General features: G+C 39.4%; 1 protein-coding gene and 1 long non-coding RNA gene across 2 annotated transcripts in view; one reads left to right on the top strand and one right to left on the bottom strand.

Annotated features, from left to right (window-relative positions):
• The window catches only part of TPK1 (thiamin pyrophosphokinase 1), a 568,487-nt gene that overhangs the window by 498,783 nt on the left and 56,063 nt on the right, over nt 1-13,641 (bottom strand). The window lies entirely within an intron of this gene.
• Nucleotides 1-13,641, top strand: part of LOC141982849 (uncharacterized) — a 31,728-nt gene that overhangs the window by 12,129 nt on the left and 5,958 nt on the right. Inside the window, exons 2-3 of the long non-coding RNA XR_012638232.1 lie at nt 12,726-12,788; nt 12,866-12,959. This is a non-coding gene — a long non-coding RNA (uncharacterized LOC141982849). The remainder of the gene's footprint in view (nt 1-12,725; nt 12,789-12,865; nt 12,960-13,641) is intronic.

The following is a 13,641-nucleotide window of genomic DNA, read 5'->3' as shown; positions in this document are numbered from 1 at the left end:
CTCAATCTAATTTCTTGTGGCAATATATTCCATAGTCTAGGACAGTGATACTCAGACCTCAGTGGTTCAGAAGCCAACTTAGCAATCAACATTACCCAAAAGAGCCACAGTAGTGTGAATTCATTGGTTCAATTACATATTATTCTCACAGCAAAATGACTGACCAAGTAGTGTTATTTTATCAACTACAATTGGTTAATAACACAGTAAAAGCATCCTGATTGGTTAATAATTAAATCTCACTGTGTTTTAATATCATGTGCTGCAAAGAGCCACATTAAAAAACCACTTGCCGTGCAGGAGCCTCAGTCTAAGTACCACTGGTCTAGGACCTTTCACCAAAAATGCCTTGCCTCTGGTTGTTGACAGCTTCATCTCAAGCTTTGATAGTGGCTCTATCCCTGGCAAGTATAGTTCTCTCACTGGCCAGTAGATTCATAGATATTTAGGTCAGAAGGGACCATTATGATCATCTAGTCTGACCTCCTGCACAACGCAGGCCACAGAATTTCACCCACCACTCCTGCAAAAAACCTCACACCTATATCTGTGCTATTGAAGTCCCCAAATCATAGTTTAAAAACTTCAAGGAGCAGAGAATCCTCCAGCAAGTGACCCATGCCCCATGCTACAGAGGAAGGCGAAAAACCTCCAGGGCCTCTTCCAATCTGCCCTAGAGGAAAGTTCCTTCCTGACCCCAAATATGGCGATCAGCTAAACCCTGAGCATATGGGCAAGATTCATCAGCCAGATACTACAGAAAATTCTTTCCTGGGTAACTCGGATCCCACCCCATCTAATATCCCATCACAGGCCATTGGGCCTATTTACCATGAATATTTAATTACCAAAACCATGTTATCCCATCATACCATCTCCTCCATAAACTTATCGAGTTTAATCTTAAAGCCAGATAGGTCTTTTGCCCCCATTGCTTCCCTTGGAAGGCTATTCCAAAACTTCACTCCTCTGATGGTTAGAACCTTCATCTAATTTCAAGTCTAAACTTCCTGGTGGCCAGTTTATATCCATTTGTTCTTGTGTCCACATTGGTACTGAGCTTAAATAATTCCTCTCCCTCTCCGGTATTTATCCCTCTGATATATTTATAGAGAGCAATCATATCTCCCCTCAACCTTCTTTTAGTTAGGCTAAACAAGCCGAGATCCTTGAGTCTCCTTTCATAAGACAAGTTTTCCATTCCTCGGATCATCCTAGTAGCCCTTCTCTGTACCTGTTCCAGTTTGAATTCATCCTTCTTAAACATGGGAGACCAGAACTGCACACAGTATTCCAGGTGAGGTCTCACCAGTGCCTTGTATAACGGTACTAAAACCTCCTTATCCCTACTGGAAATACCTCCCCTGATGCATCCCAAGACCGCAGTAGCTTTTTTCATGGCCATATCACATTGGCGGCTCATAGTCATCCTATGATCAACCAATACTCCAAGGTCCTTTTCCTCCTCCGTTACTTCTAATTGATGCGTCCCTAGCTTATAACTAAAATTCTTGTTATTAATCCCTAAATGCATGACCTTGCACTTTTTGCTATTCAATTTCATCCTATTACTATTACTCCAGTTTACAAGGTCATCCAGATCCTTCTGTAGGATATCCCTGTCCTTCTCTAAATTGGCAATACCTCCCAGCTTTGTATCATCCGCAAACTTTATTAGCACACTCCCACTTTTTGTGCCGAGGTCAGTGATAAAAAGATTAAATAAGATTGGTCCCAAAACCGATCCTTGAGGAACTCCACTGGTAACCTCCCTCCAGCCTGACAGTTCACCTTTCAGTAGGACCCGTTGTAGTCTCCCCTTTAACCAATTCCTTATCCACCTTTCAGTTTTCCTATTGATCCCCATCTTATCCAATTTAACTAATAATTCCCCATGTGGCACAGTATCAAATGCCTTACTGAAATCTAGGTCAATTAGATCCACTGCGTTTCCTTTGTCTAAAAAATCTGTTACTTTCTCAAAGAAGGAGATCAGGTTGGTTTGGCACGATCTACCTTTTGTAAAACCATGTTGTATTTTGTCCCATTTACCATTGACTTCAATGTCCTTAACTACCTTCTCCTTCAAAATTTTTTCCAAGACCTTGCATGCTACAGATGTCAAACTAACGGGCCTATAATTACACGGATCACTTTTTTTCCCTTTCTTAAAAATAGGAACTATGTTAGCAATTCTCCAATCATACGGTACAACCTTTGAGTTTACAGATTCATTAAAAATTCTTGTTAATGGGCTTGCAATTTTGTGTGCCAATTCCTTTAATATTCTTGGATGAAGATTATCTGCGCCCCCCCGATTTAGTCCCATTAAGCTGTTTGAGTTTGGCTTCTACCTCAAATATGGTAATGTCTACCTCCATATCCTCAGGAAGCAGACTTTGGTAAATCAATACCAGGCACTTGAATTAGGCCTGGAAACAATGTGGAAGGTGCATGAAGCCCCAGTGTGATACAGGTCTATCTAATGGGGACGTGAGTTGAGGAAAGTATCTCTCTATCTCACTATAGCACTCTCTTCATCTAGAGCAAGGAGCAGCACTGACTAGCTGCAGAGGATTTCCATTGGCATTTATGGATTTGAGGAAAAGGAGAAATTACTGATGTACAATATTTAACAAAAAAAAAAACCCACAATGTATTCTGGCTGTCACAACAATTCCTGGTTTAAATTTATAGGTTTCGCCACAGTTAACACCTACAGGCAGAATATGCACGTACAAATATGCTTATATAGATGAATATATTGCTTCTACTTTTAGTTTAGTTGCTTAAGTTAGCTTCAGGCTAACCTATGAAAGCCTTCACATTTAAATCTTCAGAGTAAAGCACTTTGAGAGAAAACCTATTAAGGTTAATAGAATGAACTTACAATGTCCATGGCTAGGGAAGGGGGAGTGAGACACTCAGTAAATTGTTCACCAAATAGCCTGTCACCTCTGGATTTGCAGCTCAAGTCCTACCAATGGATCACTCCATTATCTTTAATGAGCTTAATTTTAAAGTGCTATGCGCTTCAAATTTCAAATATCAGTGTCAGCTTTGTTATCTGCCACCTCACTCTCCTCTTAAATGCTATAATAGAGAATGTGTATGGGATGTAAAATGCAAGGATATTCTAGATAAATACCAAATGTTTTGCCTATGTCTAAAGTTTAAAAAAAAAAAAAAAAAAAGCATTTCTGTTAAGGCCCACTGATCCAGTCTAACTAAAATTAAACATTCCTGGAAAGAAATCTTAAATTGAATGAACCCACAAAGTTAACTGTTTCAAGGGGTGCAACATAGGGGGAAAACAAACACTTTGTAACAAGTAACTTTCTAGTTAACATTTCTTTGCTCTTAAGAGTCAGAGATTTGATATTTACTAAAGAACCAAGGCTAGATTTTCAAAGGTATTTGAAGCCGAAAATACAGATAGGTCCCTAGTGGGATTTTCAAACGTGCCTAATTCCTAATGGACTTTTGAAAATCCTACTATGTAGCTATCTGCATCGAGGAGCCTAAATACCTTTGAAAATTTGGCCCCTATTGTGTGACCACTGCACTTAGTTGTTAGGTTGACCAGATAGCAAGTGTCAAAAATCGGGACAGGAGGTGGTGGTGGTGGGGGGGGGTTAATAGGTGCCTATGTGAGAAAAATACTCAAAAATCGGGACTGTCCCTATAAAATTGGGACATCTGATCACCCTATTAGTTGTGCTATACCTCTATTTGGTGAGCCATACAGTGGAGGTTCTCTCTCTCTTTGGAAACTGTGGTCTGCACATCATTGTACTAACCATATTGGTTCATTAAACTTCCCATGCCACATTTGAAGAATAGGTGTGTTAATCCCTGTATCCTGGTCAAATTGCAGTGCATTTCCCAATGTACCCTCTGCTGCATGACTACTATTAATAAATTAATAGATTCCAAGACCTGAAGGGACTATTGTGATCATCTAACCTGACCTCTCGTATAACACAGGGCATACAATTTCCACAAAATAATGCCCTTTGAGGTAGAACATATCTTTTTTTAAAAAAAAAGACAATTTGATTTGAAAATTGGCAGTGATGGAGAATCCATCATGACCCTTAGTAAGTTGTTCCAATGGTTAATTACTTTCACCATTAAAAATGTATGCGTTATTTCCAGTCTGAATTTATCTAGCTTCAGCTTCCAGCCTTTGGATTGTATTATACCTTTCTCTGCTACACTGAAGAGCCCATTCTCAAATTTCTGTTCTGCATGTAGGTACTTGTAGACTGTACTCAAGTCATCCCTTAACCTCCTCTTTGTTAAACTAAATGGATTGACTTTCTTGAATCTATCACTGTAAGGCGTGTTTTCTAATCCTTTTATCATTCTCATAGCTTTCTCTGAACACTCTCCAATTTATCCACAATTGTCTTGATTTGTGGACACCAAAACTGGGCACAGTATTCCAGCAGTGGTCACACCAGTGCCAAATACAGAGATAAAAAACAAACAAACAATCTCTCTACTCCTACTCAAGATTCCCCTGTTTATACAGCCAAGGATTGCATTAGCCCCTGTGGCCACAGCGTCACACTGGGAGTGCAGGTTCAGCTGATTATTCACCATGATCTCCAAATCTTTTTCAGAGTCACTGCTTCCCAGGATAGAGTCCTCCATCCTGTAAGTCTGGCCTACATTTTTTTTTCCTAGATGTACTCATTTACATTTAGCCTTATTAAAATGCTTTGCTTGCCTCTAGTTTACCAAGTGATCCAGATTGCTCTGTATCAATGACCCATCCTCTGATTTATCACTTCTCTAAGCTTTCTGTCATCTGCAGACTTTATCAGTGATGATTTTGCGTTTTCTTCCAGGTCATTGATAAAAATATTAAATAGCGTAGGGCCAAGAACTGATTGTTGCAGGACCCTGCTAGAAACACACCAACTCGATGACGATTCCCTATTTACTATTACATTTTGAGACCAAGTCAGTTAGCCAATTTTAAATCCATTTAATGTGTGCAATGTTGATTTTGTATTCTTTGTTTCTTTTTTAATCAAAATGTGAGTACAAAGTCAGTCTATTATACCAACACTTACATTTATCAACAAAACTCATCAAAAAAAGATATCAAGTTAGTTTTACAGGATCTATTTTCCATAAACCCACATTCTTAGTTATACTACCCTCTTTAATTCTTTATTAATGAAGTCCTGTATCAGCCACTCTATTACCTTGCCAGAGATCGATGTCAGACTGACAGGCCTATAATCAACCAGGTCATCCCATTTACCCTTTTAAAATATTGGTACAGTAGCTTTCTCCCAGTCTTCTGGAACTTGTCCAGTATTCCAAGAATTATTGAGAATCAGCATTAATGATCCAATGAGCTCCCCAGTCAGCTCTTTTAAAACTCTTAGATGTAAGTTATTGGGCCCTGCTGATTTAAAATTGCCTAACTTTATTAGCTGCTGTTTAACATCCTCCTGAATTACTATTGGAATAGAAAGCGTTTCATCGTCATCATATGGTACAAATATATCATCTTGTTTTTCTCCCAGATATAGAACAGAAAAATGTGTCAAACACGTTAGCCATTTCTGCATTGTTACTGATAATTCTACCATTTCCATCTAATAATGGGCCAATTGTTAGGATTCTTGTTTTTTCTAGCTACTCTGCTGGCCACAGATTTCTCTGAGTGTACCTATGCTTCCCTTATAAATTTTCTACAGCTCTTAGCTTCTGATTTTTATTCATCTGTCAACTTCCCTTTTCTTCCATTTGTTATATATACAGGTTTTTGGTTTTTTTTTTTTTTTTTTTTTTTACAGCTCCCTTCACTTTCCTTTTAAGCCAGTTGTATTTTTAAGCAGCATGTCCTTCCTGATTATGGGTTTGTAGCTTTTGGGACATCTAGTAAAGTATTCTTAAATAATTCACAATTACCATTCACCTTGCTCTGTTTAAATTCTTCCTCCCAGCTGATTTGGCTAATAAAAAGACTAAGTAGAAGAAGGTGTGAAAATCCTTCTGCCAAACAATTTGAGGATGCTCAAATCATTCCCAGTCCCATTAGTGTGAGTGGTGTCTGTGCGTGTCACTGTTTCCCAAAGTAGATATTAAATGCCTAAAAGCTTGTTGTCTAACTAGAAAGAGCTCTCCAGGCTAAAGGAGTGTGTAATGGAGTGACAGCCTCCTTTGCATAGGGTTACACTATAGCAGCCTGCCTGTTTCTTCTCTTGAACTGTTCAAAAAACACTTCTGCTCGTTCCCAGCCCTTCTCAAGTTATGCTTCATTAAATTAACAAACATTCAAAATAAAGTTTTCAAGTCCATCCAAAAATCTACAGAAACAAAGGTTTCTCTTCCTCTGCCCAGGCCTTCCTGCCTGGGGCCTTTCCTGCTTTGATAGCCCATCCCAGATGGCTGGAATCTCAGAACCTTCTGCTAGAGCTTGCTCACTCCTAGTAGTCTCTAATCCCTAAGCATTCCCCAGTTCATTGCAGCCTCCTGCTGCTCTTTATAAGGTAGTCACCTTCATTGCTCCCAGCTGTAGCTCACTCTGTAATCAGGGTTGGTTAGCCCCAGCCTTCCAACTGTTAAGGGGCAAGCCACCCTGTTACAAATGTCATTCTAAAGGTGCTGGATGTGTGGGATTCTAAAAATCATTTCATTTCTGTGCAAGATTGCCAGAAGGACTTATTGATTGTATTTCAATGATAAGCTTGATTTGACTATTGCATAGTATTATTGTAAATTAAGATTGGAAACTATACATTAAATGAGCTAGTAACATTTCGCTTAAACTCATACTCGATTTTTAACTGCTTGCTTATTCTTTTAATAAATTTATAAAAAGGAGACACTGGACTGGTTTATCGTTAAAAACCTCCATGCAAACAAAGTAACCTACCTAGAGGAAAAAGGTAAAATCATGAAAAATGATTCCTGAGCCCTGGATAATATTTCAGTTACTTAAAAGAACACATTATTATCCCCATGAGCCACTCTTGGAATGTTCACCTAGTTAGCATGCTAAGCAAAAGGAAGCTTGGGTTAAAGTTGAAAACTGCCTTAAAAATGCATGTGAAGGAGTTGTTCAAAAGTTGTTCAAAATGTTGCATTTTTTAAATTATTAAATCCGTTTCACTAATGATACATACACAAAAACATAATGTGATAGATTTGCATGCCCTCAGTACAGGAATTGGATACAACAGAATATTTAAAAAGATAATTCTGAGGGAGAGGAGAGGCAGTTTAGGGCAATTTTAATTGAATGTGGACTTTACATGAACAGTCATGCTCTAAGATTTAAGAGCAAAACAAAAGAATCCCAGATCAACAGAAATTAGAGATGAAAGAGAGCTAGTATTAGGTCATCTATTCCATCCTGCTCCCCGACTGTGAGGTGTATGCTTCTGAGCCCTTTAAAACCAATCTAATCCAGAAATACACTGCTGTCTTGTACCTAAAAGGATTCTCCCTGTGCCTCACTGAGTAACCATGACAGTTCTCAACTTTGGCAAAAAAGATGAGTAGAAACATCAAATGTTTGTTCTTAAATACCCATTCAGAAAGCATAATGTAACAATCTATTGGTGATGAATGGACACAATGTTCAGCCTTTTTCCAATTGGTTCATCACCTGGCTAAAGCAGAGGTCTAGCCTCCTACATCACTTGATTCATTTAAAACTGGTCTGGACAAAGCACTTGTGAGCAGAGTGTAGTGAACAACCTAACCGTGACATGGAGTGGATAAGAGGTGTGATAGGTCTTCCTCTCTCTCTAAAGTCTATGATTTTCTAAGGGGAGTCTATATTTTAAAATGCATGCTTGATATGAAATTTTAGCATTTTGACTCAGCATCTAATCAAAAGTCTGGCATACAACATTTCAGAAAATGTCTCTTGTTACTCAAAAGTGAACATACTGTTCCTTTGCAAAAATATATATAAACAGAGACATGTAGTATATGATGATTTCTTGATATCACTGGTAAGTTGTTTTTTAAAATATTTGTAAGCAGCATGGTATAGTGAATAGGGCAATAGATCAGATCAGACCTGAAGAAGAGCTCTGTATGTCTGGAAAGCTTCTCTTCCAACAACAGAAGTTGGTCCAATAAAAGATTGGATCTCACCCACCTTCTCTCTCTCTAAGGCACTAGATTGTGAGTCAGGAGTCACCAGCCTATTCCCAGCTCTGCCACTGACATGCTGCATGACCTTGGGGAAGTCACTTCACCTATCTCTAACTCCATTTCCCATCCCACCCTGTCTCTTCATTTGAGATCAGGTCCGCATTATCCTGGATGTTGTAGAAACATAGCAACAACACAGTACGTTATTAAAAAAATACAAGTGGTACATGAAGGGTGGAGAAGAAGCTACAATCACATCACACATTTTTGATATTCATTTGCATGGATTTAAAATTATTATAAATAGCCAAATATCATCTAACCCCATCTGCCCTTCAAGCCAGTGTTAACTGGTTCATTTCTTACAAGCATAAAACTAGAGGCGAGTCATCTCCTTACGGATCAGTTCAGGCAGCATGTTCCACGTATAAGGGGCATCACAGAAAAAGGCACAGCAGACTATTGGCTGAGAAATGTGATAAGAGGCAGACACCTAGGGATGGGCAGAATTGTGAATGGCCGTGAAGCTGGGAACAAAAAGCTTGAACTTGGTGCAGGGAAGGGATTCAAAATGTGGTTAGAGCAACAGGCAAGGATGATGAACTTGGCAGCTGCATTTTATTTGGCTGGCTGGCTGAAGAGAAAAAGATGGATCTTAAAAATGTTATGAGGAAGTAGGAGCAAGACTGGGACACAAAATGGATGCATGGTTCAAGAGGGAGAGGTTGAATATTTAGGTTACAGACTTCAAAGATGGAAAGGATGGTGGAGTTGTCAGTGATGCCAAGCGGGGGAGGTGAAAATGAGAAGCTTTGGTCACATTAAGGGGAAGAGGAGGGTAAGACCCCAAGAAGGAGATGTAAAAGGGACAAGCTAAGATGCAGAATGTAACATAAAGAAACAGATCAGAAGCGTAAAGATAGATCTGCAAGTCAGTGGCACAGGCAATGTTCAATGACATACTTACCTTTTATTCTACAGTAATTGCCCAGAGCATTGCAATAGCACTTTGTAAAATGCACTGTTTAGTACCATTACTGTAAAATGCTGTAGTTGTTTCTTTGTAAAGGTCAAAGAAGCTTGACCTGGGAGAAGTTAATAAAGGAGATAACAATTCCTGCAGCAAGACCACATAGCAAACCCAGAGGTACAAAGAAGCCCCAATAATCAGCACCAACAAGCACAAGATGTTGAGAAAAAAAAGCACCCTTTGAAGTGATATTCCGCCTCAAGCAGCCCAAATGGTTGTCCAGTTTGATATAAAGTGATCGCCTCAACCTGCCTCTCTTCCATTTGCTCAGATGTTTAACTGAGTCAATTTATGCAGCTCTATGTAAGGCAAGTATTAGCTCTCTGAAAATGGCATTCTTCAGGAAAGAGCAGAGCCAAAAACAAATTCAAAACTATGTAGCTAAACAATCATCCAGAGCTCCGTGCTTGAGAAGGATCATCCCCTCTCCATGTGAGAAGGGGACTTAATCACTTTTGCATCACGGCTCCTCAGCTCCAGAGAAGATTGCCTTCCATATGCAGAGCAGCTCCTTGACTTGATGAACAGGACAGGAGAGCTCAGCATCCCCACCTCAGGCTGAATAACTTTCACTCTGAGCCCTGCCTGGGACAGCAGCACATCGAGGGAGCTACACAAGAGCCCTGTTGATGGTGGGGAAGTCATGGAGGGCAATGTGGGATATAGCCTCTGTGCAAATGGCTCTGGCCTCTGACAGCGTTCTGAAGTCCCATGAATCTTAGGGCAGATTCAAGGTGCTGAAACCCCTTTGCACATTAGGATGTGGGCACAGAATGACTTCCTGCCCCCTTCCCCAATAAAGACATATTGAGTAGAACTAGCTTGCCCCATATAAAAACAGTGGGTTTTTAAATATATATACACATATATAACATATTATATATAATTTAAATGATAAAAAAATCTCATATGCCCAGATAAGCCCTAGTGGAATCTAGTGCAACTACTCTGACACCAGTGGGTCTGTATCTCCCTTCATAGGGCTGGAATTTGACACAATTACTTTCATCGATCCAGCGGAAGCTGAAAGCATTTGAAAGATGATGCTTTTCATTCTTTGTGTGCAAATGTGGGAAGAAAACTGTCAACTGGCACTTGTGCTGTAGAATCAAAGGTTTCTTGCTTATCCAGCTGCAGTACCAGTATGGCTACCAATGGAGAGGTAGCCATTGGTAGCCAATGGAGAAGCTACCAATGGAGAGGATGTAAGTTAGAATTGAGTTGGGAGAAAAATGACCAAAATAAGGCATGGATTAAATCATTTAATATTCTCCTTTACAGATTAAATAATTCTCCGTGCTGTAACCATTGCCTAGGCAAAGTGATAAGAGCAGATCACCTGTAGCAGACACCTTTACCAGAGTCAGTGAGGGAATAAATAGAGGCTTCAGACTGCTCAAATGGAAAAAAGGCTGGAGTTCCACTTGTATATTTGAAAATAAAATACAGAGACACCAATTTATTACTGCTTATGATTTAAAGATACATATATTCTTAAAGCTGCTCTTGCAGTACTTTGTCTTCTCAAATGATGGTATTATGCACATCTTCTCACTCCCTTCCCTGCACATCAGCCTCTCTCTCTTACAGAAGCAACATAACTATTTAAATCCATAAACACCATGTGTTGCTCTTTTCTTTGCTCTGGCTCAGGTCCAACATCCTGATTATTATTTTGGACAGAGCCATTCATACCACCTTTGTTTCTGACAGAATAAATGATAGTCACCACTCATCTGTCTCCCACTACTGAAGCTGTTTAAGTTGGACCATGGCACCATTCGAGTGAAGACAAATTTTGGCAGTTCCTGCTTATTATTCATTTCCACAGTACTTTCTCATCAGCCAGTGGTATCCACACAGGGATGAAAAGTGAGGCTAGATTTGGAATTTTATTAGTGTTTACTTGACTGCCGAAGACTATCAGCAGGATACTAATTCTTCTCCTAAAGTATTTTCATTCAACTTTCTACAGCACAGAGATCTTGGGCCATATGCTGATCTCAGTTCCATGTTTAAAGCAAGCACAACTCAGTTGAGTTTGACTTTATAACAGTAACTGGGATCAGAATTTGACCCAACTGCAGAACATAGTCATTCTTGGAATAATACAAGTTAGAGGCCAAAAAAGACCCTTTTGAGGCTATGTCTACACTTGGATGCGATTCCCAGCTCCAGAAGACATAACTTGCACCTGTTCTCAATGAACGAGCACACTAAAAATAGTGCAGCCGTGGTACCACAGGCACCCGCTCACAGGCTAGCCACCCCGACCAGGTCCCCCCGGGTCTGGGCAGGTTTGTACTTGGGAGGGCCACTCATAGACTTCAAGGTCAGAAGGGACCATCATGACGATCTTGTCTGACCCCCTGCACATGGCAGGCCACACTGCACCCACCCACTCCTGACTCACCACTGCCCGTGCCACCATGGCGATACTATTATTTTTAGTACACTTGTCTGATGAGAGCTAGCGCAAGCATGTCTACTCAAGCTGGGAATGACACCCCCAGCTCCCAGTGTAGACATAGCCTTAAAACCACCGAGTCCATCCCCTACTTTGTTACCTTTGATTTTCTCTTCTTTTGTTCAATTTAGTTTTAAGTATAAACATGGAAAAAAAGAGGAAGAAAAAGAAAACTAATTTCCTCCATTACCATGAATGTGAATAAACTACCTTTGTAATTTAAGGTGCACTTTATTTGCTAGGCTACGCAGTCTTCCATTTAAAACAAGTGTAGTAGCAGCAGCAACAAGCTCCCACTATGGGACCTACAGAAGGCAATCTTAACCTGCGGCTGCATTCCGCTACTCAGAATACTTGCTGGAACATCTGTATTTGCTATACTGCATCAGACCCAGACATAATATCCAATATCAGGTATTCACACTCTGCACAGGTTTAAATGAACACATTGAGGGCCAGAGTTTCAACAGAACTCAGCTCCCACCAAAACACACTTTCAGCGGAACTCTTTTTTCAACCAAGTGTTTTCATATGGAAACACGGGTAGCTTCAAAGCCAGAGAGAGTTCTACTCTCATTTAGGCACTTACACGAAGCATGCTTAATGGGAGTGACTGGTTGCTGAGTATTTTTGCAAATTCATAGATTCCACGGCCAGAAGGGACCACTGTGATCACCTAGTTTGACTTCCTGTATAACACATGCCATAGAAACTTCCCATAATAATTCCTAGAATACATCTTTTAGAAAAACATCTAATTTGATTTAAAAATTCTCAGTGATGGAGAATCTACAGCTATCCTTGGCAAGTTGTTCCAATGGTTAATTATTCTCACTGTTAAAAAGGTACAACTTATTTCCAGTCTAAATTTGTCTAGCTTCAACTTCCAGCCATTGGATCATGTTATACCTTTCTCTGCTACACTGAAGAGGTCATTATTAAATATTTGTTCCTCCTGTAGGTGCTTATAGATTGTAATGAAGTGTAATCTCTTTTGTTAAAATAAATAGATTGAGCTCTTTGAGTCTATTTCGAGAAGGCATGTTTTCTAATCCTTTAATCATTCTCATGGCTCTTCTCTGAATCCCTCCCCAGATTATCGACACCAGAACTGGACACAGTATTCCAGCAGTGGTCACACCTGGGCCAAATACAGAGGTAAAATAATCTCTCTATACCTGCTCAAGATTCCCTAGTTATGCATCCAAGGATCACATTAGCCCTTTTCGCCACAGCTTTGCACTGGAAGCTCACGTTCATCTGATTATGCACCATGACCCCCAAATATTTTTCAGAATCACTGCTTCCCTGGATAGAGTCCTCCATCCTGTAAGTACATTCTTTGTTCCTAGATGTATACATTTACATTTTGCAATGTTAAAATGCATATAATTGTTTGCTTGTGCCCATCTCCTGAAAAATCTGACTCAATAAGTTTTCCCAGATAACTCTTTTTTAAACTATACTTTGTTAACACTGAAAGTGTGTTCCACAAGAGTCCAGTGATCACTCAAAAGAAATGCTAACATTTCTTTACAAAATTATGGAGTTCAGTTTACCAGTATTATATGATCCTTTTTCATTTATTTTCACCCTCTCTGACTCCCCCATTTTAATACTATCCTTTGATTTATTCTGGAATACATATGTGCTGCTTGATATGTACTATTGACTTTATATATTCATTATTAAGTGTGTAGTATAGATTTCAAAAGAAATACAGTGTGTTGGAGTCCTGCTCCATGACAAAGGCTCCTAAGTACTATAGTAATAGAAATAGTAAATAATAAAAAGGGTGTGTTAAGTCAATCTAAATTCTCACAGTGTGATGTGATGATGGAGTAGAATACTTTTATGAATAGAATTGGAATGACTGATCTGTTCTGTATGATGAAACACATTGCATGTAAGCATGTTAACACTGTAAGTGGGAACTTTTAGCTGTTGTGTACCTAACATGTCATATTTAGGGAGTGAATGATATATAGTATATATCAGTGTTATATAGGAA

The sequence above is a fragment of the Natator depressus genome, chromosome 2 (genome assembly GCF_965152275.1).
Source record: "Natator depressus isolate rNatDep1 chromosome 2, rNatDep2.hap1, whole genome shotgun sequence".
NCBI classification, from domain to species: Eukaryota; Metazoa; Chordata; order Testudines; family Cheloniidae; genus Natator; species Natator depressus.
Note: the sequence above shows the minus strand (reverse complement) of the source record. Positions and strands in the feature narration are given on the sequence as shown.